This window comes from Apodemus sylvaticus, chromosome 4, assembly GCF_947179515.1.
Source record: "Apodemus sylvaticus chromosome 4, mApoSyl1.1, whole genome shotgun sequence".
Classification (NCBI taxonomy): Eukaryota; Metazoa; Chordata; class Mammalia; order Rodentia; family Muridae; genus Apodemus; species Apodemus sylvaticus.
This window is the reverse complement of record NC_067475.1, coordinates 109038139-109060433: the sequence shown is the minus strand read 5'-3', so window position 1 is coordinate 109060433 and position 22295 is coordinate 109038139. Positions and strand designations below refer to the sequence as shown.

At 41.6% G+C, this 22295-nt stretch overlaps 2 protein-coding genes across 11 annotated transcripts in view; one reads left to right on the top strand and one right to left on the bottom strand.

The window, feature by feature from the left end:
- The window catches only part of P2ry14 (purinergic receptor P2Y14), a 36833-nt gene extending 16002 nt beyond the window's left edge, over positions 1-20831 (bottom strand). The window contains exon 1 of the mRNA XM_052180464.1: positions 20680-20831. The gene's annotated coding sequence lies outside the window, so the exon portion shown is untranslated. The remainder of the gene's footprint in view (positions 1-20679) is intronic.
- The window catches only part of Med12l (mediator complex subunit 12L), a 307885-nt gene that overhangs the window by 125802 nt on the left and 159788 nt on the right, over positions 1-22295 (top strand). The gene's annotated exons all lie outside the window — the stretch shown is intronic.

Below are 22295 nucleotides of genomic sequence, written 5' to 3'. Positions count from 1 at the left end.
CAAATGGGAAATTCTATAAATTAGTAACTCATGAGTGGGACTGATATTGTTCTCAGTATGTCACCTTAAAAGTTAAGTGCTTCATCTCATCCTGAGAAAACACACAAAAAAGCATTGAGACTAAGTTTATCTTTTAAACAACATTGACATTATGCCAGGACTCTAATGAGCTTGCCTTCAGCCTGTCTCTGTAGAAGTGCCTCCTCCAGACACATCTTGGACCCACTATGGAAGATGTTTCCCTGTCTCTTACCTCAACATACAGAGTAACTCTGTCTTCACAAAGACAGCAAGGAGCTGCTGCTCATCTCTGCCTCTCCGCGGCCAGCCGGCTAGCTACCATTTCCTAGCTACCTTCTGAACACTGGCTACTGCTGCTGTAGCTACTGACCACAGCTGGTGTATGTTGCTTTCTCTGACCTAGATCTTGAGCTGTGAGGGCAGGCACGGTCTGTCAGTGAGACTTTGATCTCTATTGGTTACCAGTTTTTTTTAAAGGCATGGAATTAAAAGAATATAAATGTTTAAGACATTTAGTTTTCTCTTCCACATTACTTGTAATATACATTTTGTAAGTTACACTTCTGCATGTTTTTTTCTCTTTCCTGTTACTGTAATATGTATTTGTGAAAGCCACAATGAGATTGGATATGATCACTTATTTCTGAAGCCTGGTAACCTACCGCAAAAAACATAACTTTTTATAACAAAAATAATACTCCGTGTGAAATGCAGCAGTAGCTTTGTGCACCTGAAACCCACTAACTACTAGAATGTGCCCAGACAGATAGAAACCCTTGAGTAAGGGACATACATATTTATTAAGATAAGGAGCAAGTGCGTGGCTCTTACTTGGTTCACTTTTATTGGATTACCACAGAGATGCATTGCAGGAAGACGCCAGCCACACATGAACATGCATGGAGGAAAGTGGGCGTCGAGAACTCCTTTTTATAACTGTTTTGTATTTTGTAAACTGAAAGGAGAACTAATAGGGTGTGAGAGCAGAATTTATTTATTTGAACTTCATTAAAGTTCAAAGCTCCGTATCTAAGGAATTGCACTGACCCGGGACAGGACATGAGCTCTGTCCGGTGAGGTAATGTCGTTGTCTGGGATTGAAGATCCAGTGTCATCTAAAATTGGCTGGCTTACTTGAGGAGACATGGGGGATGTCCAGCCTTTAACATTACCACATGACCTGGCACCAAGAAATACTGGACATGAGGTGCATGCAGTCTGGAGGTGAGAGGTTGGACGTGCCTACTAAAGAGTGCATTTCTACATACTATTTGGGGTACAACTCTTATTACTGTGTTTATGATCTGACCTGTATTTTTATAGTTAGTTGTCATTGTGCTAACTCCCACCCCAGCAGACCCCCTTTTCACCCCGACTCCCTCAGTAGAGCAGCACAGCCACATCACGATATACACATTGTATGTAGGTTAGGCTATACCTCACTTCCAAACACACCGTGCATCCTGCTGCTTCTGGTCTTGTACCTTCGCCTAAAAAAGGTCTGCCACTCGCCTGTTGAAGTCTTAAAACCTCACCTTAAAACCCAGCTCAGCCTCTTTGCTTTACAGCGTATTCTCTTACCTTCCTACTAAGAGTGGGGGACAGAAGGGGTGGCCTACGCTTATATTCTAATAGAGCTGCCCTTTGGTTCTTGTGTCCCTGATGGGCTGTTACAATTTTTTCTGACATAATACTGTTTCTTTGGTGAAATGTGTGGGACTGTCATATCTGCCCAGTGCTGTAAACCCTGCCAGACAGCTTTCTCCCCTATAGACCACAGGAGGAACTGATACTTGAATTTACTAAATAATCTTTCACTTTTTTTTTTTTCTAAATCAGGGATCATTCACTGGGTCCACATGCAAAGGCTGTGTGGCTTGTGAGGGCCTAGGGCCTCACTTCTGTTGGAGACAGCAGAAGGAAACAGGGGGAAGCCCAGTGTAAGGCCTCCTCCAACAGCAGGAGTCAGTGTCCTGGGACAAACGAGGGCACCAGAGATGTTCCCAGTTTCCATCTGTTTGCTCAGAACCATTGGAGTGGTTGCTAAGAGACGTGGTGGGGCAGTGTGCATCTCCTCCTTCTCTGTCGCTCTGAATCTCTGGCTTCAGGATCATCTCCTTTGCGTTCTTGCCAGTTGGCTTGCTGAAGTTTAAACACTCACAGCATCTTGCTCCTGCATATTGATTTTTCTAGACAGTCAAAGCATTTGTTGACCTGTAGCCTTAGTGATCTGAGAGGAAACATGTTTGTGTGGTTAGGAGCACAGATTCCAGAGTAAGTTTATTTTACTTAGAAAGCTCTCTGGGTGACACAGTGTGATGTGTGCTTGGGAGCATTGTTTAACTCCCCTGTGCTTCAGTTTAGTTTATAGATTATCCCTTATACAAAAGGGTGGGTGGTAGCCACCTCAGGACGTCATTGTGAGGAACACTGTGAATGTTAGGCATGTAGAAGAGCAAGTATGTGCAGTCCTTATCAGTACAGATTACCTCATGAAGAAATGATGAAAAGAAGATGCCTTGGGGGGGTCACCAACCACGTGGAAGACTTAATGAACGATTCCCTTAAGAAAGCATGGCTTTGAAATGGAAATTAAATATAACATTTATGGCTCTACACAGCACTGCTCTTTAGGGAAGTGCTTAGACCACCTTCTGATTATGGCGTTGTTCACTACCTTCCTCTCATTTCCTTTAAGCATATGTGTGTGTGTGTGTGTGTGTGTGTGTATGCATATGTGTGTATGTTTACACACACACACACTCTCTCTCTCTCTCTCTCTCACACACACACACACACACACACACACACTTATTGGATTAAATTTCAATTTTCCCGACATGAAGCTCTATTTTTTAAAATAGTATCTAGTCCTCCCTCTCCCGTTCTCATTCCTTCTCTGTGTGTGTGTACTTGTGTGTGCATGTCTGTATGTATACATGTCACAGTGTGCATGTGGAGGTCAGAGGAACTTTGAGGAATTAGTTTTTCCTTCTATCATTCCCTGAGTTTCAGGATCAAATTCACACTATCAGGCTTACTCAGCAACCGCTCTACCCTCTGAGCCATCTCACTGGCCCATGAGCTCTGTTCTTGATGGGCCTCGATAGCAAAGGTACAGACAACCTGGGCATCCTAGCATTTTGCTCTTGGTCTTTGGGCTGCTCTGGTGTATTTATAGGCTACTTTATGTGCCTCACTCCTTCTGATTCAAGAGGCACAAAACTCTTAAAGCCACCATGAGATGGAAATTAAATATAACGTTTATGGCTCTACACAGCACTGCTCTTCAGGGAAGTGCTTAGACCACCTTCTGATTATGGAGTTGTTCACTACCTTCCTCTCATTTCCTTTAAGCATATATGTGTGTTTGTGTGTGTGTGTGTGTATGCATATGAAATCATATAAATGCATCAGAAAGATCTCCAAGCAAGATAGGAGCAAGGCTGTGGTCATTGAGACGTTTTCTAGAGACCCTCAGGTTGTTACTCTCAGGGTACTTTGAGGAGTGAATGCTCAGAGTGGTGGACGGATAGAGATGGTGAGATGCTGTGGAGATGTTCAAGGGCTCTGCTATGCTTTCATTGGGAAGAAGAGTTTCTGCATCCATCTCCTGCGGCATTCTAAAACATGCATAAGACAATGTATGAGTGGGTACCCGTGTGTCTCGGTGTGTGCTTGTAGACTAGGTGAGCACATTTGTTTTGAGCAAACACCCCCAGCCTTTTAAAAATTGTAGTCTTAGACAAAAGACCCCTGAATGAAGTAAATGAACTTACACCTTTGGCTGAGGAGGCTGCATGGTTGCTTCCCTAAGTATTATTGTGATTCTCTGAGGCAATGGAAACTATTTGAAGCTCTGTTTGTTCTGAAAATGCCATTGTTTCAGAATGAGACCAGCATGTGCCTCTCAGCTGTGACCTCCCAGAGGTCTTTGTAACTCAAAGGCACTGATTGACTGGAAACTGAGATGCTGATGATAGAGAAGGAGAGGATTAGATCTCTTAGTCAGAGTCTGCACAACTCCAGTAGAACAGACATTTAAATAAAAACCTCTTTTCTTCTGCTCTGGGAAACCTCTTCATCATGGCTAATGTGTTGTGGGGTCTTCAGGTCTCTGCTTTGTCCTGTGACTGAGAGATTGGAATTTCCCTCTCTATTGCTGCTCCCTGACTGTGCAGTCAAGATGCTTGGTAGGGTCAGAGGCCTTTGTAGGTCTGAATATTTAAAGTTTAATAACCATGGATTCTGGGACACCCTGTAATTTGACATGGAGTGATGTGTTTGAATGCATATCTTGTATCTCTTTTGTGATATTTGGAATTCATGTCTATAGTGTGTTCAGAAGTCCCTGGAAAGAGTCACACTTCAGATGAACCTCTGGACTCAATAGCGCTTCCCTGGTTGTGGGGAGGTTGGACTGTTGCAGGTCCAGAGTCTAATAACAGTTTATCTTGGACTATCTTGAGCCCCTTCTTAGAGGTTCCTTGCCCACCTCCATGTTTGACTAACATCATTGTGACTATCGGATGTAACCTTTCAGGATGTATTTACAGACCACTAACTCTACCAACCCAGGCTAAGAATGTCATCAGATGGTATCTGAGTCTTATATACACAGTATTCCCTGCTTTGCTATAAACTGCTTGCCTGATATTTGCACATGTGTATAAGTGTCTTGATTTATGATTTTCTTTATTCTTTAACTAAAAAGTGAATTTCATGAAACTGCTGCCATCTTTGACATATAATTTAGAACAACTGGAATCTATGTACTTGGGTCACGGTGACCTACACTTGATTAGCCACTGTCTGCTGTTCTTTGTGGTGAGTCTGTAGTTCTATGTTAGCACTGTGACAGACTTCAAGCATGTCTGAGGTTGGCTTGTACTTGGAGGGAAGCTCCTGGCTCAGCTCAGTGTGTGCATATGCAAGCTGGACAGACATGGGGTCAGGCAATGCAACCACTAGGATCCTGGCTTTTTAAAAAAATTATTTCAATATTACTTGATTATTTTTGATTTTCCTAAGTGATGCATATATGTACCTTACACATTTATGCATATGATTATTATATACTTTTATTACCAGTATTAAATACATTTATTAAAATGGTTCTAAGAGCATTGAGCACTTTGGATATTTTAAATATACAAAGAAGAAGGAGTGTTAGTAAATAGGCTGAGAGTCACCTAGCACAGTGTTATTTCCTCTCTATGTCTGTTTGCCATGCTGTGGACTTCAGTGGCCCTGAGCACAGTGGCAGGCTTTTGACACTATGCAGGGAAGCTCCCTTGAGCCAGGCATAGCTTTTCTTTGTGCCTATAAGATTTAAGGAGGACCTTTCTGTGCTATATGGATTGAAATGAAATGAAAACATCCATTCATCCAAATCCTAACCAACCGAAAAAAGTAGAGTGAGTTTATACCAGGGACGCTTGGGAGTGCGAAACCACAGAAGTGCGCTGGTGTCCTGGGCAAACATGCCTCACACCAGGATGAGCAGGCTGGAGAGCTGGAGTAGGATCCATGGGAACTAAAATATTTTGAGAGCCCAGCGTTTCACTGATGCCTGGATGAACTTTAAGGCAGTTCTGAGCTGTCTCCTCTTGTATAGTGAGTGCTGGCGTAATCCAGTGTTGACGTGTCCTGGGAAACACTTTGCTGGAGATGTTTGAAGTATAAATACTCTGTTGGATTCTTTCATCTACTACTTGAAAGCTCCATGACATTTCCAAAAAGATATCTGGGTCTACAGTGGTTACCCCACGTTTCTTCCTCCCCTCTGTTTTGTCGTGGTTCCTCCTCCTCTGTGGTCTCCTCTGAGCTTTGCTTTCTATAAATCTCAGGTCTTAATTCTGATGTTTTGGAAACAAATCCCAGCTTTGCTGTGTGATAAACACATTTATTATAATATATAAGTGAGATCTCTAAGCTCTGTAAAGTGTGTGTACGTGTGTGCACACGTGTGTGCATGTATATGTGTGCATGTGTGTGTGTACCCAGACGTGTTCATAACACTGCATTTCATCGGTCAAGCACAGCCCTTGGCCCTCTTCCCTGTACGGGTTGGCCTGGGAGGTCCCAGGTCTGTGTCAGGTCCCAAGTCTATGGCTGGGTTTGAATAGTTGGGGCTTTCTTTGTGAAAGTGGAGAAAGGAGCCCGAGGAAACTGACTGACGCTGTGAGAAACCATTACAAGGTTATTATCACTGTCCATTTCCTTTGACCCTATGTCCTTGCTGTGAGAAACATCACAAGCCTATTATCACTGTTCATTTCCTTTGACCCAAGGTCCAACGTCTCTTTAGAGCCTGTTTTTAATGACATCTTCCAAAGCACTCAGTATAGACCAGTAGGAAGGTCAGGGCTTAATCCTTAAAAAGTAATAACTTCCTTCTTTGTCTTGTAAAGTGACAATTTTTTTCTTTAAAGTGTCATTCTTGCTGTAATGAATAAGTTACTCGCGTCCAGCACCAGCAGTCACTATTTGTCCTCATCCCCAGGGCTTTGTGGGAGCAGATGGCTGGTGGGCAGCGGGGAGGGAAAAGCCCCCTGTGAGTGCGATCTATGAGGGACCCAGTATGTTTGCTTGGTGGGAGTAGGTGCAGAGTTGATCAGCAGCAGGCCTGGGCCTCTAGGACCGACAGCTCAGGGCCCTATAGTGAGTCACCTGCAGTCATGTTCATGCCAATGTGCTGAGCCTGTGCAACAGCCCAAACAACGAGAGGATTGGAATCCTTTCAGCTTGCCTGAAAATTCTGGGCATCTGCTTGAGTTTAAACTGTGTGACACTACATTTCTAGTGCTGGAAATTTATAAGCATCTCGAACCAGCAGGAAATAAACAAATGTGGCACTCACAGTTTATCATCCTAACAAGGGCTGACAAAATATTCACTGCTTATAAATAGCATTCATTTGTGAAGTTATTCTGGACTTCACTCTTGAGTTCAATGGCAGCGTGGGTCGTATCAACTTTGCCAACTATTGAGGCCTTAAAATCCACCCTTAGTTGGATTTCCTTAGATCTGTTTCTTAGAACATTTAAGTGGGACTGTTAATGCTTCCTTTAATGGTGTTTGAAAGAAAGAATCTAAGAGCAACTTGATTTAACATACCCTGTAAACAAGAGCTCATTTCTTAGGGATTAATACAGTACAGAGGTTAAGGGTTGGAATTGCTAGGCTACACCACTCCATCCCTGTTCCTTAGCAGAGTCACTGGGGAGGACTCTCTATGCATCAGTAAACTACAGAAAATCTCTGTATCCCATGGGGTTGTGGAAAGAATGTAGAGAGGTAATACCCACACAGCAGTGTTGACGTTAGTGTGGCCAGCTGTCAGTAAGCAGTGTTTAAACAGAAAACCCGTGGACCCGGTGGAGTCTCCTGCATTCTCCTACCCCATTCTCTGGATGACTTTTCTGTCTGAGGTTTGGAAGCTTTCCCCTTTTATTCTTGAGTTGCTGATGTCAATCAAAGAAATCAGGTTGAGCCAGTCCTTTCTGAGTGCTTCCTGCTTTCTTCTTCCAAGGCTAGACTTTGATTTTTGTCTATACACAACCGCCACTATCTGTTCCCTCATTTAGAAATTATTTGTTTGATGTACTTCAAAGAGTCCGTACTCACATAGTGTCAAATTTAAGTCATTGTTGGATGTGCTGTCCTAGGAACTGGACTCTGTACCAAGGAAAGCAATAGCAATGCATTTTGTTAGCTAAGAAAAAAGGCTTTTATTGAAGACTTCTTGCAGTCTAGGAAATTTAAGCAGAAACTTGGTAGCTGGTTTATGATTGCACAAAGTAACCTTTTCTCAGCTGAGCCTCCGCCAGCATAGAGGGTTTTCAAATAGGGCTTGGATGTCACCAGGTGTTTCTAATAACACTGTTCCTGCCTAGGTTGTGCTTAATTACTGAAAACCTTCCTTCAGTTACAGTGAAGAAGAGGCTCCCTGTTTTCCTTCTTGCCTCTCATCTCTCTTTGGGGCTATGATTGACTCAAGGTAGCTGGATGAAATCCAGGTTTCAAAGCCAGTCGTCATGGCTCTGTATGACTCCTGCTCCTGCCCAATGATGTCCTCACACTGTCTCCTTGATCCAGACTGTCTCTGCCTCCCTTCCTGGTGATGTGTCCTTCCCCTGCCCTCCCCCCAAGGATGCCACCATGCCTTGGAAATTTTCCTGTACTTTTCCTGTCTGCTTGCCTCATCTCATAGCTGTCTGTTCTGGTCTGTAGTAGTCATAGCAGTCTCAATTGACTTCTCATAGGCATGGTTCCTACACTGTCTCCTGCCCCCAGCCTGCTTGTTTCAGTATAAAATGGCTACTGGGGTGTGCAGCCAGTTTTTCTATGAGGAAATGCAAAGTCCCTGTAAAGAGGAACGGAAGGAGGGAGGGAGGGAGATGTCTGAGGGCAGGGCAGGGCAGACAGACTCTGCAGGAGAGAGTTGGAAAGTTACCCTGTGTGAAGGAAAAGAACTCAGGAATTGATTGGGAAATGAGCGGAGGGAAGAGGGCTTATGAGACTGATGGGGTGGGGGGAACCAGGAAAGGAGAAAGCATTTGGAATGTAAACAAAGAATAGAGAAAATAATAATAATAATAATATTATTATTATAAAATATTATTATAAAACTGCAGAGAGCCATTGACATTTGTAAGCTCTTAGCTTATTGGGGACAGTTACTCTACTGGGCTCCTTAAATTTTCACTGTCATCAGTTTTCCTCCCAATCCGTGGCTCAGGCTACTGGGCTTTCGATTTACAGCAGATTTTTCTCTTTTAAGGAGGGGCTTTACTGTTTCCACGACGGGAGGTCCTCAGCCTTTCCTGCATCTGCTCTCTGCATCGCATCTTGCCTCTGACCCCATTCTTTGCAGGACAGCACGCTATTATCACAAACTAGGTTCTGGCATAGTGATATAAAAATGGCCCAAATGGTTCACCTCGGGAAGCTGTCGGCTTTCCTTGTCTCAAAGCTATTCTTGATGTCGTTCGCGGTTTGTTTATTGGTGGTCTTTCTCCAGGACCAGTGTTGTAGGGTAATATAACAGATAGCTCAGAATGAAGGAGGAAGGTGGAGGAGGAGTTTGAATCCCCAGGAGTGGTGTAAAGCACAGTTCTGTGATTCCTGCACCCCATGGGGAGACAGGAGAATCCCTGGATGTTCAGAGCTCATTAAACCTGGTATACACAGTGGAAAAAACTACAAAAAGACCCATTCTCAAGCAAGATGGAACGCCGGAGATTGTCCTCTGACCTCCACGCGCAAGTTTTGGCACGTGCCATTCCGCATTCACACACCTCTGTATTGCACACGTGCACACGTCTGCGTATACTCTCTCAAAATGAAAAAGGTTAGAGAAACTGAGTCTGCCTCTTTTTTTTTTTTTTCCCAAAGGCAGATTTGGAATCTCTAAGATTTTTCCAGGAAGCAGAAATTACGTGGACTGATTTCGTACCATTCTGCACACTACCTGTGTTTTTTTAAGACCATGGCTCATGGTAAAACCTAGCTGGCCTGAAACGTGATGCACAGAGCAGGCTAGCGTCCTACTCACAGAGATCCTGTGCCTCTGCTGCCCTCATCCTCCGGTGAAAGGCTCTGGCTACTAAACCTTGCCTAGCACCTACCTGCTGTTACGTGTTTATTTTTCTTACATGCTAAAAGGCTTTTGAGACTTCCTTCATATCGTTTTAAGGGCACCCTTGTAGGCCCTTCCCACCCATATATCCTACCTTCCTTCAGATCCGTGGTAATGTTTCTGTTATATGTATATATATCTCCAGGAATTCTCTCCTTGGGACAGGAAGCATAAAGCTGGCTAGTGAGAGACAAGCTCCAGGGCGTTCTAAACCTTGTCCCCCGGGGCGGTGGGAATGGCCTCACTGGGAGCACTTCTGCTTTGGTATGTCTTATATGCAGGTGTGGCTTTGCTGAAATAACTACTTCTCATGGTAGATTAAAATAAGTGGGAATACCTCCAATTTGAAGTGTAGATGCCATTTTCAGGGGCCTAGGGAAAGCTGTGGAACCTTCTCTCCTGGCCCTAGGAATTAAAGGTGGCAGAAAAGACAAAGGAGGCTTTGACTGTGTGTTGACTTTACTTCACTGCAGGAGTGCCTAAGCCCAAGGCATGGGGTCTCCTGGACAGGATGCACAGGGGCACTTTGATGTCATTCCAGGTTCCTGCCCTCCTCTTAGCTCCTCCTTTCACCCCAGTGCTTTTCTTTGTGGTACAATATTGCTATAGAAAATATAATATAATGATGGTTCTTTGTGTTTTGTTTTGTTGTTGTTGTTTTCGTTTGGTTTTTGGTTTTTAGTTTTTCGAGACGGGGTCTCTCTATGTAGCCCTTGCTGTCCTGGAACTCACTCTGTAGACCAAGCTGGCCTCGAACTCAGAAATCTGCCTGTCTCTACCTCCCAAGTGCTGGGATTAAAGGCGTGCGCCACCACCGCCCGCCAGGCATAACGATGGTTCTATACACTTTTTTATAAGGGTTCACTGGATTCCTGATAATACGATTTTTCTCCATAGCTTCAGTTTTGTGGAAGTCACTTTACTGAACTGAAACTAGAGTGTCGGTGATACGGCTCCCTGTTAGAGCGTGTGTTTAGCATGCCCAGTGGCCTGGCTTTGATTTCCATCAGCCGCAACACTCTTACAACACACAGAGACAACATGAATATCCACATTGGTGTTACATATTTGAGATAGGGGATACCTTGTTACCTATTTTTTTGCTACTTAATTGCTTCCTATTTAATGGTCTAGCCGTGTTTACGTAAATGGTGCAGCGAATGAGGAAGTGACATGAATAAATGGCCGGAAGGGAGTTCTGGGAACAGGAGCAAAGCTTTGGGACTTGGTTCAGGGCAACAAGGCCAACTCCAGTCTCTTCTGGAGTGTTTGCAATGCGATTCAGGACGGTATAAGACACTTAGATTTCCTTGATAGTTAATGAATTATTTTTATAGTGGGGGTAGCTAATTCCAGTATATTTCTTGCATGGAAGCTTTTCTTACACTGTTTAAAAACAAATTATTTTGACTGAAATCATTAAACACATCAAAAAAAATATATGTGACTGAAGACAATTTTTTTTGCTTCTTTTACACTTTTTGCCCTTTGGCTATGAAAAGGATTTCCCATTGTGTGTAAAGAAAGGCATAAACATAGCTACTATTAAGGAAATGCTGATAGCTGAAATACTTGAGAACAGAAAATTAAATGCCTCACTCCGTTCTTTCTTTTAAATGAGCAGGCTCAGGCTCATAGGATGCATTTCCATCATATCTTCATCCTTATTCCTGAGCGGTTTACTTGAAGTTTTCGTGAAGAAATGTTATTTCAGAGAATTATTGAAATCAGCCTTGTTTACACTCATGTTCATGGGCCTTCGCTCTCAGCTGTTTCCCATGACAACGTCCCATGCAATGCCAGAAGCCAGACTCCAAACTGGGAGAAGACGTGAGCCGTGCTAAACAAGCACAGTACGAGGAAGCAGCTGTCAAAATACGGCTCTGTAGATCAGTGTTTTCATCTTTGTGTGTGTGCTCTACCTCTCTACTAAATATATCATCTTTTCCAAAACCCAGTAAAGTGGAGATGAATACTTGACTCTTACCAGGCTTCTAACTTGACAGTACATCTCGAGGAAATGGCTTGTAATGCTCTAATATAACACGCTCTGTGATTAACGATATCTTTATCTGAATAGCAGAAACAATTCTCTTTATGTTCTAAGTTGATATTTTTCAAGAATAAATATAATAGCATTTAAACCCCATAAAAGATCTCAGGCTACAGAGAACATGTCTTCTGAGACAGATCTTCACATATAGGAAAGTTTTGATCAGAGCCACTCTGTCCTCTGGGTTGTGGAGCCAAATCAATACAAAAGAACTCAGTCCACACCAGTGACCCAGCACTTATTCTAATGTGTGTTTGTAGAAGAAAACACACATTAGAGTAAACATGATTATTTTCTGTATTGGTTTAAACTGCTGACTGTATACAGGCAGGAACTTCATCTTCCCGTCTTCTGAGAAGGCTCTCTTGGGCGGGGTGAGCCTGGCTCCCATTCTAAAGAGATGCTTCTAGGTTGTTACCTTGTTGTTTTTTGGTTTTGTTTATATGTGTGCATGCATGGGTGTGTGTGTGTATATATATCTCTGTCTGTCTGGAACTTGCTGTATGTAGATTAGGCTGTTGTCAGACTCAGAGATCTGTTCCTTTCTGCTTCCCAAGTGCTGGAATTAAAGGTGTACACTGCCATGCCTGACTAAAATGTATGTGTGTGCCTTTTTATTAGTGGATATGTTTGCGTGTGCATGTGACTGAGTATGCACCTGAAGAGAGTGTCAAACCCCCTGGAGTTGGAGGGGTGATTTTCTTGGCATGGATGCTGAGACTTGGGTCCTCTGGGAGAGCAGCAAGCCCATTTACTACAATTTTATCTCCCTAGCCTTAATCCTGTGTTGGCTTCTGTGTTTTCTGTAAAAGTTGTCATTGAAGCTGAGCATGTAGTTTACCATTAGAAAATATAGTTTTCTGACCTACAGAATATTTATAAATCAATTATCTCTTATAAAACATTTTTTTGCAGATAGTTATAGGCAGACTAATTCAAGATATATATATACATAATGTAAAAATGTATCAACAATGCTTCTAGGAAAAAAACAGAATATCTTTCTAAATGTGGATAGTTGATTTTTTAGGATGCAAAATACACTAACGATAAAAGGGAAAGGTAATATTGTGCCTTATTAAAATTTAGATTTTTTTCATTCCATGAGACACTACTGCCACACCTTCCTGCCTGCCGCCGTGCCCCCACAATAATGGTGGAACTGAAACTATAAGCCCCAAGTTAAACATTTTCTTCTTATAAGTTGCCTTGGTCTGTTGTTGTATCATAGCAATAGGAAAGAAACTAATGTGCTGTATATCTCTGGTTAAAAAAAACAAAACAAAAACATTAAGATATTTACAGAACCTTCATTACCAAGTATATTGAAAACACAAGGAAAAGAAAAGAACAAAAAAGAAAATACAAGAAGAATTCAGATAAGAAAATAAGTGACGAGTTTGAGGAGACAAGTTTTGTTTGACCCCGGAGGATATGGCAATAGACACAGACTTCTGAAAGGGAAATGGAGGTTAAAATGACAGTGACCTATCTGGATACAACAGTACTTGCCTATAATGCCAACTCTTGGGAAGAAGAGAAAGAATGCAGTGTTCCAGGCCAGTTTGGGCTAGACTGTAAGTCTGAGGCAAGCCCTCAAACTTAAAATCCTACTTTTAAAAAGAAGTTTAAAAAGACACAACTACTACCAAAAAACAAAAAAAAAAAAAAAAAAAAAACAAAAACAAAACAAACAAACAAACAAAAAAAAAACAAAAAAACTACTAGAAACAGTAATTCCAAACCCTCAGAATTTCTCTCGAAGTTCCCCATAAAAACCTTACAGTACTAAGAATTGACAAGTCAATTGAGTATTGATGATGGATATCTAGTTCTGAGTGTAAAATAGCGTATCTGCTTTGTGACTTGTAATCAAGTTAAGCACATAACCACATAGCCTAATAATTTTGCTCCTTTGCTTCACACAAGAGAAATGAAAGCGCCTGTTACCTTTACAAAGAATGATTACAATGATTGTAAAACCTTTCTTCAGGTAGCTCTACCTGGGAGCAGCCCACATTCCCATCAGTAGGTGAAAAGGGGGAAATAAACTGTGACGTGATAGCAGTCACATGTCAGTAAGCTGATTAAATCTCAATACCTAATAATAAGTGAAAGAATTCAGGCATGGGGGTGGGGGTGGGGTAGGTATTGTGTGGTAACAGGTGAATGCAGAGTGATTGCTGGCTAACCAGGCTGTGGTGATAGAAACTGGAATGGAATGTAGGCTTGTGCTAAGGAAGACCTGCAAGGGAACTGTTGTGATGGCCTTCATTTTCCTTTTGGCAATATCTATACACACCAGGCAAATACTCTACAACTCTCCAGGCCTCGTGGAATTTTTAATCATGATTTGGGGTAGTGCTTACATAGTGGCTTAACTTCTTTGAATGATGTAGTTACCTACTTTCTCTGGATATATAGTTTATATCATTGTTTCAATTAAGTAGGCACAAAGTCACAGGCATAAACACTTCCTCTTGAAGCAGCACGGGTGTTGAACATTATCGACTGGATTGTTGCTTCATTTGTAAATGCTATAGACATATAAAAGATGGTAGAAATGCTAGAGTCTGTTTAATGCCTGAGCACTCAAAGACAGACTGTGCAAAGATGTTGGCTTTTGAATGGGCAACAAGTCATATAACACGTCAGGGGTTAGAGAGGCAATATTACAAATCAGGTAAGCCATGTTTTGGGGTCCTTAAGGACACTAGTTGGTGTTTTGTTTGCTTACTAAGCACATCATGTCCATAGACCATATACCCATTTATAATTTCCTGAATCTGTATGTTATTTTCCCCTTTGAGGTAGCACTCACAGCTTGCTCCCTGTTCTCGTCTCCTATTCTAATATCCTAGTGTAATTAAGTTTTTCCAAGTTATGCCATGTGCTTTTTCATGTGTTGCTTTGTCAGGGAAGGTAATCTGCCAGAACTGTGAAGATGCAGAGAAAGGGGTATCTTTTACATGTGGAATTGCAGTAAGAGCCGTGGTATAGATTGTGTGTGTGTGTGTGTGTTGAGAACTATAATACATAACTTAATTTTGTACCAGATATCTGATAATTGTTACAATGTTTCTTCTAAACAGCTATTTAATCAACTTTTACAAATGAATAAAACAAGTAGTCAGAAGTAATTTAATTGTATAATTTTGGCTTCTCTTGTTTTTTATAATCATCTTGGACTGCTGCACTATTTAATTGAGAAAGACAATGATGGTGCTAGCAATCGGTATATAGAGGTTGATTTCTGTGTCAGGACTAACACTGTTCAGGGATATTATATATTAACTCATTTACTCTGTATGATACCTAGGCAAGGAATCCAAGACATGGAGTAGCTTGGTGGAGACTGTCTCAATCTAAGTGGTATAGTCAGGATGGAAGAGAATCGGATTCCAGAACGCAGACATGCATGGCTGTTAGGAAGCACTGGACACTGTGCCTTCTCCAAGGTGGCTCAACAGAGGGACTTTAACCAAAGCTTTAGCCTATTGTTGCCAGTTTGGTGTAAGGCCTTCCTTATTTCTACCCATTGTCTGGGAAAATTAACTCTTAAGAACAGAGTTCCTTCTCTTCAGGGATTTAAAATCTAATCTGGGCCTGAGTTATTTTATTTGTGTGGCGCCTTGGTTGTCTAAAACACCCTCTCACTATTTGAAATGTACTAAGGAAGCAGACTAAACTGACCATGTGCTACATTTGTAGGAAAGAAAATCAATGCAGATCTGTAGTTATTCCGTAATAGGTTTTGTCACAGCATCAAAAGACTGAGCAGTAAATTGTGAGTTCAAAGCTGAAAGAACCCATTTAAAGGCTAACAGAATGGCTCAGTGGGTAAGGGTGGCTACTGCCAAGCCTACTCCTGGGGTCCACATGATGTCTAGAGAGAACCAAGTCCCATACTTTGCCCTCTTATCTTCATGTAGTTCATCCATACTTGTACACACACACACACACACACGGTATAAAATATAGTTTAAGAAAAATATTTGTTTTTCAGAAATAGTTCCTGCCACGCCTGTTTTGGTTACTTACTCTGTTCTTAGCTAACCAGTTTGCTTTAGTGCCAACAGTGAAGAAGGTAGTGCCGCATTCAATCGCATCACAGGCTTGGTGATAGCGGGGGACATCTGGCCCTAGGTTTTCTCTTCCTGTGAGACTCCAGCCTTTCCCTTCCTATTTTCACTTCTGTAAAGGTGGTGCTTGCAGGCAATTAGGTCCTTCGGCAGAAAGACAGTTTCAGGAGGTAGGAGAAGAAGAGGATATTAAACACCAGGGCCCCAAAACCATTTTTCTATATTTTCTTTTGTTTGTTAGTAAATGTAGAGCTGTAAGCTCCCAGCAAGGTTAGAACAAACCCGAAATATTCATGGACTTGTACTGAAATTAGAATCTCCTCCAGATCTTTCTTAAAGTTAGTTAAAAAATGTGTTAAAAAGTTATGTGCTCAAGATCATTAGTGTAACTTAAAAGATAGTAATAGAATAAGAGCATTGGTTATATTAAAAGTAATGCTTAATGTGACCCATTAGAATGGGGTCCAGAGGACAGTTCTTCATGCAGAGTATCTATAGCATCTGGAATTGTGGTTGTCATGTGATAAGGTTTTTATAGAATGAAATTAAATTCAATTCTTTCAGTACCCTTAGGATATGTGCAGGAAAAACAGTCATCCAGTTCTTTCCACAATGACAAACCAACACAACAGTGTCTTCTGGGCCAACTCCCATATGTCTCACAGCTGATCTTTCTCTTTTCTTTGAAATCTTAACTCCAACAGCAGAAGCTCTGTAACTAGATAGAAACCAGCAGCCTTCTGTGCTGTTTTCTTATCTGAAGGATGAGAGGCCAGAACCTGACATGTAAGACACTTGATGCTTTTCACAAATAGTAGATGGCTGACTTCTGTGGAGAGTGGAGGACTGGCAGTTTAATTTAGCCTGAGTACAATCAGAAGATTTCAAAGAGAACAGAAATTGATTAGACACCATTGACTTCAACATTAAATGTATAGGTAGATTGAGAAGCTTTTTGGTAACTTGGTTTTCCTGTGAGTTGTGACAGCCAAGTTGTTCCTAGAAGGATAAGTAATTTATTTACAAGTACTATCCTTTTCTAGGATGCTATCTGAACCAAAAGGAGGAGCCAGAAGTTTTGATAAAAGGGATTTTAAAGACATGGTTGGGGAAATTGTGTGTTGGGTGGAAGCACATCTATTTTATATGTTGCTCAGGATGCTGAGAATTTAAACTAGACTTTACTCTCTATTACTGATGCCAACAAGCTCTTGCTGACAGGAGTCTGGTATTGCTCTCCCCTAAGAGGTTCTGCCAGGACCTGACTAATATAGACGCAAATACTCACAGCCAAACATTGGACTGAACCCAGGAATCCCAATGGAAGAGTTAGGTCAAGGAAAGAAGGAGCGGAAGGGGATTGAACTCCTTAGGAAAAACAATAATATCAACTAACCAGACCCCCAGGGGTCCCAGGGAATAAACCACCAATCAAAAAGTAAAAAAGGAGGGATCCATGTCTCCAACTATATATGTAGCAGAGGATTGCCTTATCTGGCATCAATAGGAGGGAAGGCCTTTGGTTCTGTGGAGGCTTGAAGCGCTAGCTTAGGGGGATGGTAGCTTAAGGGGTGAAGCAGGGGTGGGTGGGTGGAGGAGCACCCTCATAGATGCAAAGAGGAGGGGGGAGGTGATGGGTGGTTTTGGGGGGAAACGGGAAAGGAGGACATTTGAAATGTAAATAAATAACCTATTAAAAAAAAGCAATACACTTGTACTGTAATTGGATTTTTAAGCTGATGTGCCCAGATTCTCATAAGACAGTACTCCTTTTCCACATTGGTAGATTCTATGGCTATCACGGTAGACTCACAGCTAATTTGAAATCCCAGGTAGTACTTTGTCTCTGATGAAAGCACTCAGTTTGACAATGGGTGACCAGGCACTTTGAAATAGCATGATTTACAAGTTTGCCCAATGTATGTTCTTTGTATGATAATTCTACATTTGAAGCTCAAATTTGAACTTCTAAATTACTAGTAGGACTTGTTCAGATCTCGGCTGCAGAGTTCTATCCCTAGAGTTTCTGGGTCAGTGGGTCTAGGGTCAAGTATTGCACATCCAAGAAGTTCACTGGTACAGTTCAATGGCCTATCCTTTGACCTAAGCCTACTTGGCACTCTTGAACTCATAATTTTCAGTTGATGTAGTTTTTATTTCTTTTTATTTCCTCTCTTCAACTAGATGGTCTTTTGGAAGCACAGATGCCAATAGTAAAGTGTGCTGGTGTCTTATATCTCCGCAGACTGGTTCATTCTTGGTATTATAGAGTCTGTTTGTGCTGAGAGACCAAGATAATTCATTTGCTACTCACTGGAGGGAAATGCGGGAGCCTGGTTCAATGAATCTGACTTCCGGGTTATTAGAGATTCAGGCTTAGACAGCTAAGTTGTCTCAACTAAGTTCATTCTAAAAGCATTTACTAGGGTGAACATTGTTTGCAAACCATCTTTACGGTTGTATTCAGCCATTTGAGTTCAGAAGCATCTTGAACCATGAGAAATGTCTTTTACAATGACCCTTTCCTTCCTTACCCACTGTCTCGTGCTAAAGACTAGTACAGATAACTTCATTATTGCAGAATTAATGCCGTTCACTGAGAGGTGCTGGGCATTTTGTTTTTTGAACATTAATTCATTTTCCAGGTAGTTAAGATTGAATGAAAGCCTTGTAGGCAGCGTATTAGTAGGACACATGTGAATGTTAGTATCACTGTGTCTAAGTGGATCTCAAATCACCAGTTTCAGTGTCATCAGGGAATGTCTTATACATGAATTTAAAACAAAGAATTGGAAATGCTATAGAGGTATTACCATTAAGCGCTAAGTGGGAGGGCATACTGACCGATTGGTTGTATGCTCTAACCATCTGTTGCATAATGATTTTTTTTTCTGATGATCCAGATCCCTATGAAAACATTGAAAGCAGGAGTCTTATCCCCCATTTACTTTATACTTTCTTCATATATTAGGCTGTTAGTGACGTCACAGATATTATCTGGATTGATGTGTTGTGGCCTTGAAAATAGGCCTGATGTTTACGGAGCTTGGTGGATCAGGCACTCAGGTTGTTACTTAGTACCTAGTACCTAGTACCTTGTGGCCTAGTGTTTAACATTAACCGTTTGCCCCTTCTTATGACTACTTTGAGAGATGTTTCTCCTTACTACTGCATCCTTGCTGTGATTTTTTTTTTTTGAAAGCCATCAGTGGTAATTTAGTGAAAAAGAAGACATCCTAAAAATACACGACTAAGGGAGAAAGCAGCCACAGTGGATTGAGGAGCGTGGGAGGGCGTGCTGACCCACGGATGCCGTGCTGACCCACGGATGACTGGTAGATTATGAGGCAGGACAAGAAGCAAGTGAAGCCATTGCAGGCTGCAGGCTGAAGCCGATAGAGATCACTTGTCTTCAGGAGCAGGGTCAGCATCTTAGCATGCGGGGGGATTTAGATCCTGGTAGGGTCAGCTCAGCTGCCTTCCAGTTAGACGCTCACTCCTTCAGGTCCTGCTTCCTCTGAAGTGCTGCTGCTACAGGGCAGCAAGTGGTACGAAGCCCACTTCCTCTATCTGAAGCTCTGAGCACCTTGGTATTTCCTCTCTTCGTTGGGTTTATCAGACATAACAGTATGTGCTTTCCATACATGTACGAGTGTGAAAGTGTACGTGTGTGCTAGTATGTATTTATAAATTTTATTAAAGTATAGGATTTTATGTGTTTATAGAACTTAAAAAGTTACTTTGATATTTTTAGTGAATGCCTCATTTTGTTATTTTTAAATTAGTATTTAAGCTGGGCAGTGGTGGTGCACGCCTGTAATCCCAGCACTCTGGAAGGCAGAGACAGGTGGATTTCTGAGTTCGAGGCCAGCCTGGTATACAGAGTGAGTTCCAGAACATCTAGGGTTATACAGAGAGACCCTGTCTCAAAAAAACCAAATTCAATAAATAAATAAATAAATAAATAAATAAGTATTTAGATTATTTAGTCCTAAAATGTAATTTTGATTTTGTATATTTAGCAAAAAAGATTAATATGTAAATATTGTTTCTTCTTTACTCTTATTTACTCCATAGGATTAAATTTCCTAAAACAAAAGAAACAAAGAAACAAACAAAAAACAGCTCAAAACAAAACCTCTCCAACATTCAACAGCAAACAAAACAGTGTATTTTAGGTGGCTTGCGTGTGCTCACTGAGTGTACTGACACTATGGCCATGCTCAATCCTGTATGTTGAATTGAAAATAGTTCAAGCATTTTAAGGAATTTAGCTGATTATTTATAAACTATGTAAGTATCTAATGAGTGCAAATTTTTGCTATGTATAGTATTTATGTGTATGTGTGTGTATAGGTGTGTGTGTGTGTGTGTGTGTGTGGTTTTTAAGTTTCTTTAAGAACAAATGCATATTTTATTAGATGCAATTAGGATTAACTTTCCCAGCAAGACCAAGCTAAAAGCTCTTACCTGTGCAAGTACACATTCAAACAGACACAATTTTGTTATGTGTGTATGCGTGCAGTTGCAGAAAAGGAGAAACTATTCGTAATGAGAAGTTTTGAAAGAAGAAATATGGCAGTGAACTTACCTTTGAGAAGCCATTTCTGTGTCCTTTCACACAGTTGAAATGTCAGAGATGGAAAGAGTTTCTTTTGAATTCGTACAGACACATTAAACACAATTGAAAGTCCCAAACAATCAATTCTAACACTTAAGGTTCGGGCCCCAAAATTACCATTGATAAATACTTAATTTGCCAAACAATTGCAATTTTTCAACACCAACTGGCTTTACTGGTAAAGCCTTGCTGGTGTCACCCAGCTCAGACATTGTCTTCCATTCACACGCCCAGGCTAGGCCATGAAGAATCTCCTTACCTGCTTCTGGCTCCTGTAGTGCACTTCAGACTGCACTCATGGTGGAACACGCCTCAGCGCAGGCTCCACAGGACACTTTAAGCAGAGTTCTTCCTCATCTTCAAGAAGAGAAGAGAATAGGGAACTTGACAGAAGCCACGAGATAAGGGGTTGGCTGTCACTGAATCAGGGCAGTTAGAATGCAGTCAAGGCTGGAAAGTGGAAGCAGGACAAGGCTAGATGGTTTGATCTGCGTGGGTGTCAGGCTGTCCTCTGCTGGTTCCCTCCATGACTCATACGCATAGCAGCTTGGCCAAACCTCCCTGCCCTCCACCCTATGTTTCTCCCCTTCCTACATTTTCCAATGCTTCCTTATCACCCACTGGGATTTTCCTGTGTAAACTTCACCATTGACAGCTGAATGCAGTAAGCAATGGGGAGCAGGAAGAGCCACCCTCCCTCCAGGAGATCATCAGTGATGGAGAGCAGCAGGTTCAGGAGTGGGCGGTATTGGAGTTACCTCGAAATGTGAGGGAGCACTTGGGTAATGAATTTCAACTCTGGCCATATCTGTTACATAAGAGCTATTGTTGGTCTCTTTTTTTCCCCACATTTTTTTTTATATTTAATTATTGCTGGCAAGTAACTCATAAGTAGGACTATAGATGAATACATCATATGTTAAAATTTTGATAAGTTTATATTGTTCATTCAACGACCCATATTTTAAGTTTATTCTAGCCTCTGTAGTAATAGCTTTTAAAGTTCTATATCCTTTCCACTGCGAGCCTTTGTGTTCATGGCGGGACTGATTCCTAAACTCCCTTGGTGTGATAACAAAACTCACATTTAACCTATACCCATTCGTATATAAATGCTTCAAATCATCCTTAGATTTCTTGTAATACTGTGAGGCTCTTGTATTTCTGTTCTTTTTCTTCGACTCCCCTCCTCTTCCTTCCCTGCTGAGTGAAGGTAGGTTTATCAATGGAGAATGAGAAAGAAACCCCAACAGTGGATCGAGCAATAGGACCTCTCCGGTTGTCTCCTATAACCAAAGACTCCTACATTTCCAGTGCACCCAGGTTCTGTTGCCTAAATTATGCTCTAATAGCTTATGTCTACAATTTATTTTTGCCTTAAAAATTTAACCTAGGTGTTTACAGTTATGTCACCTGCACAGCAAGCACTCTTCTGGGTCCACTGTGTCTACTAAGCAGTAGGCAGTGTTTTGGACCCTGAGAATGGAAAAGCAATCAGGACACACACGTATTTTTTCTTTAGGAAGTAATAGATTTTTATTTTGTGTATCATATGCAGACCTAAACACTACACATCTTCTGACACAGGCATTTGAGACAGAGCTGGTTGAGGGAAGCTCATTACTTAGCTCTGGTAGAAATGGATAAGCTGAGAGAGAACAAGAGAGAGAGAGAGAGAGAGAGAGAGAGAGAGAGAGAGAGAGAGAGAAGGGGGAGAGGGAGAGAGGGAGGGGGAGGGGAGGGGGAGAGGGAGACATCTTATAATCAGCTGCATTGAAGTCTCTTGAGTAAATAGGCTTATGGATGCATAGAAGAAAGCAGAACTTTCTAGAGGCCAGTTACTACCAGGGAACACTGCAGAGTCTCCCGTATGTA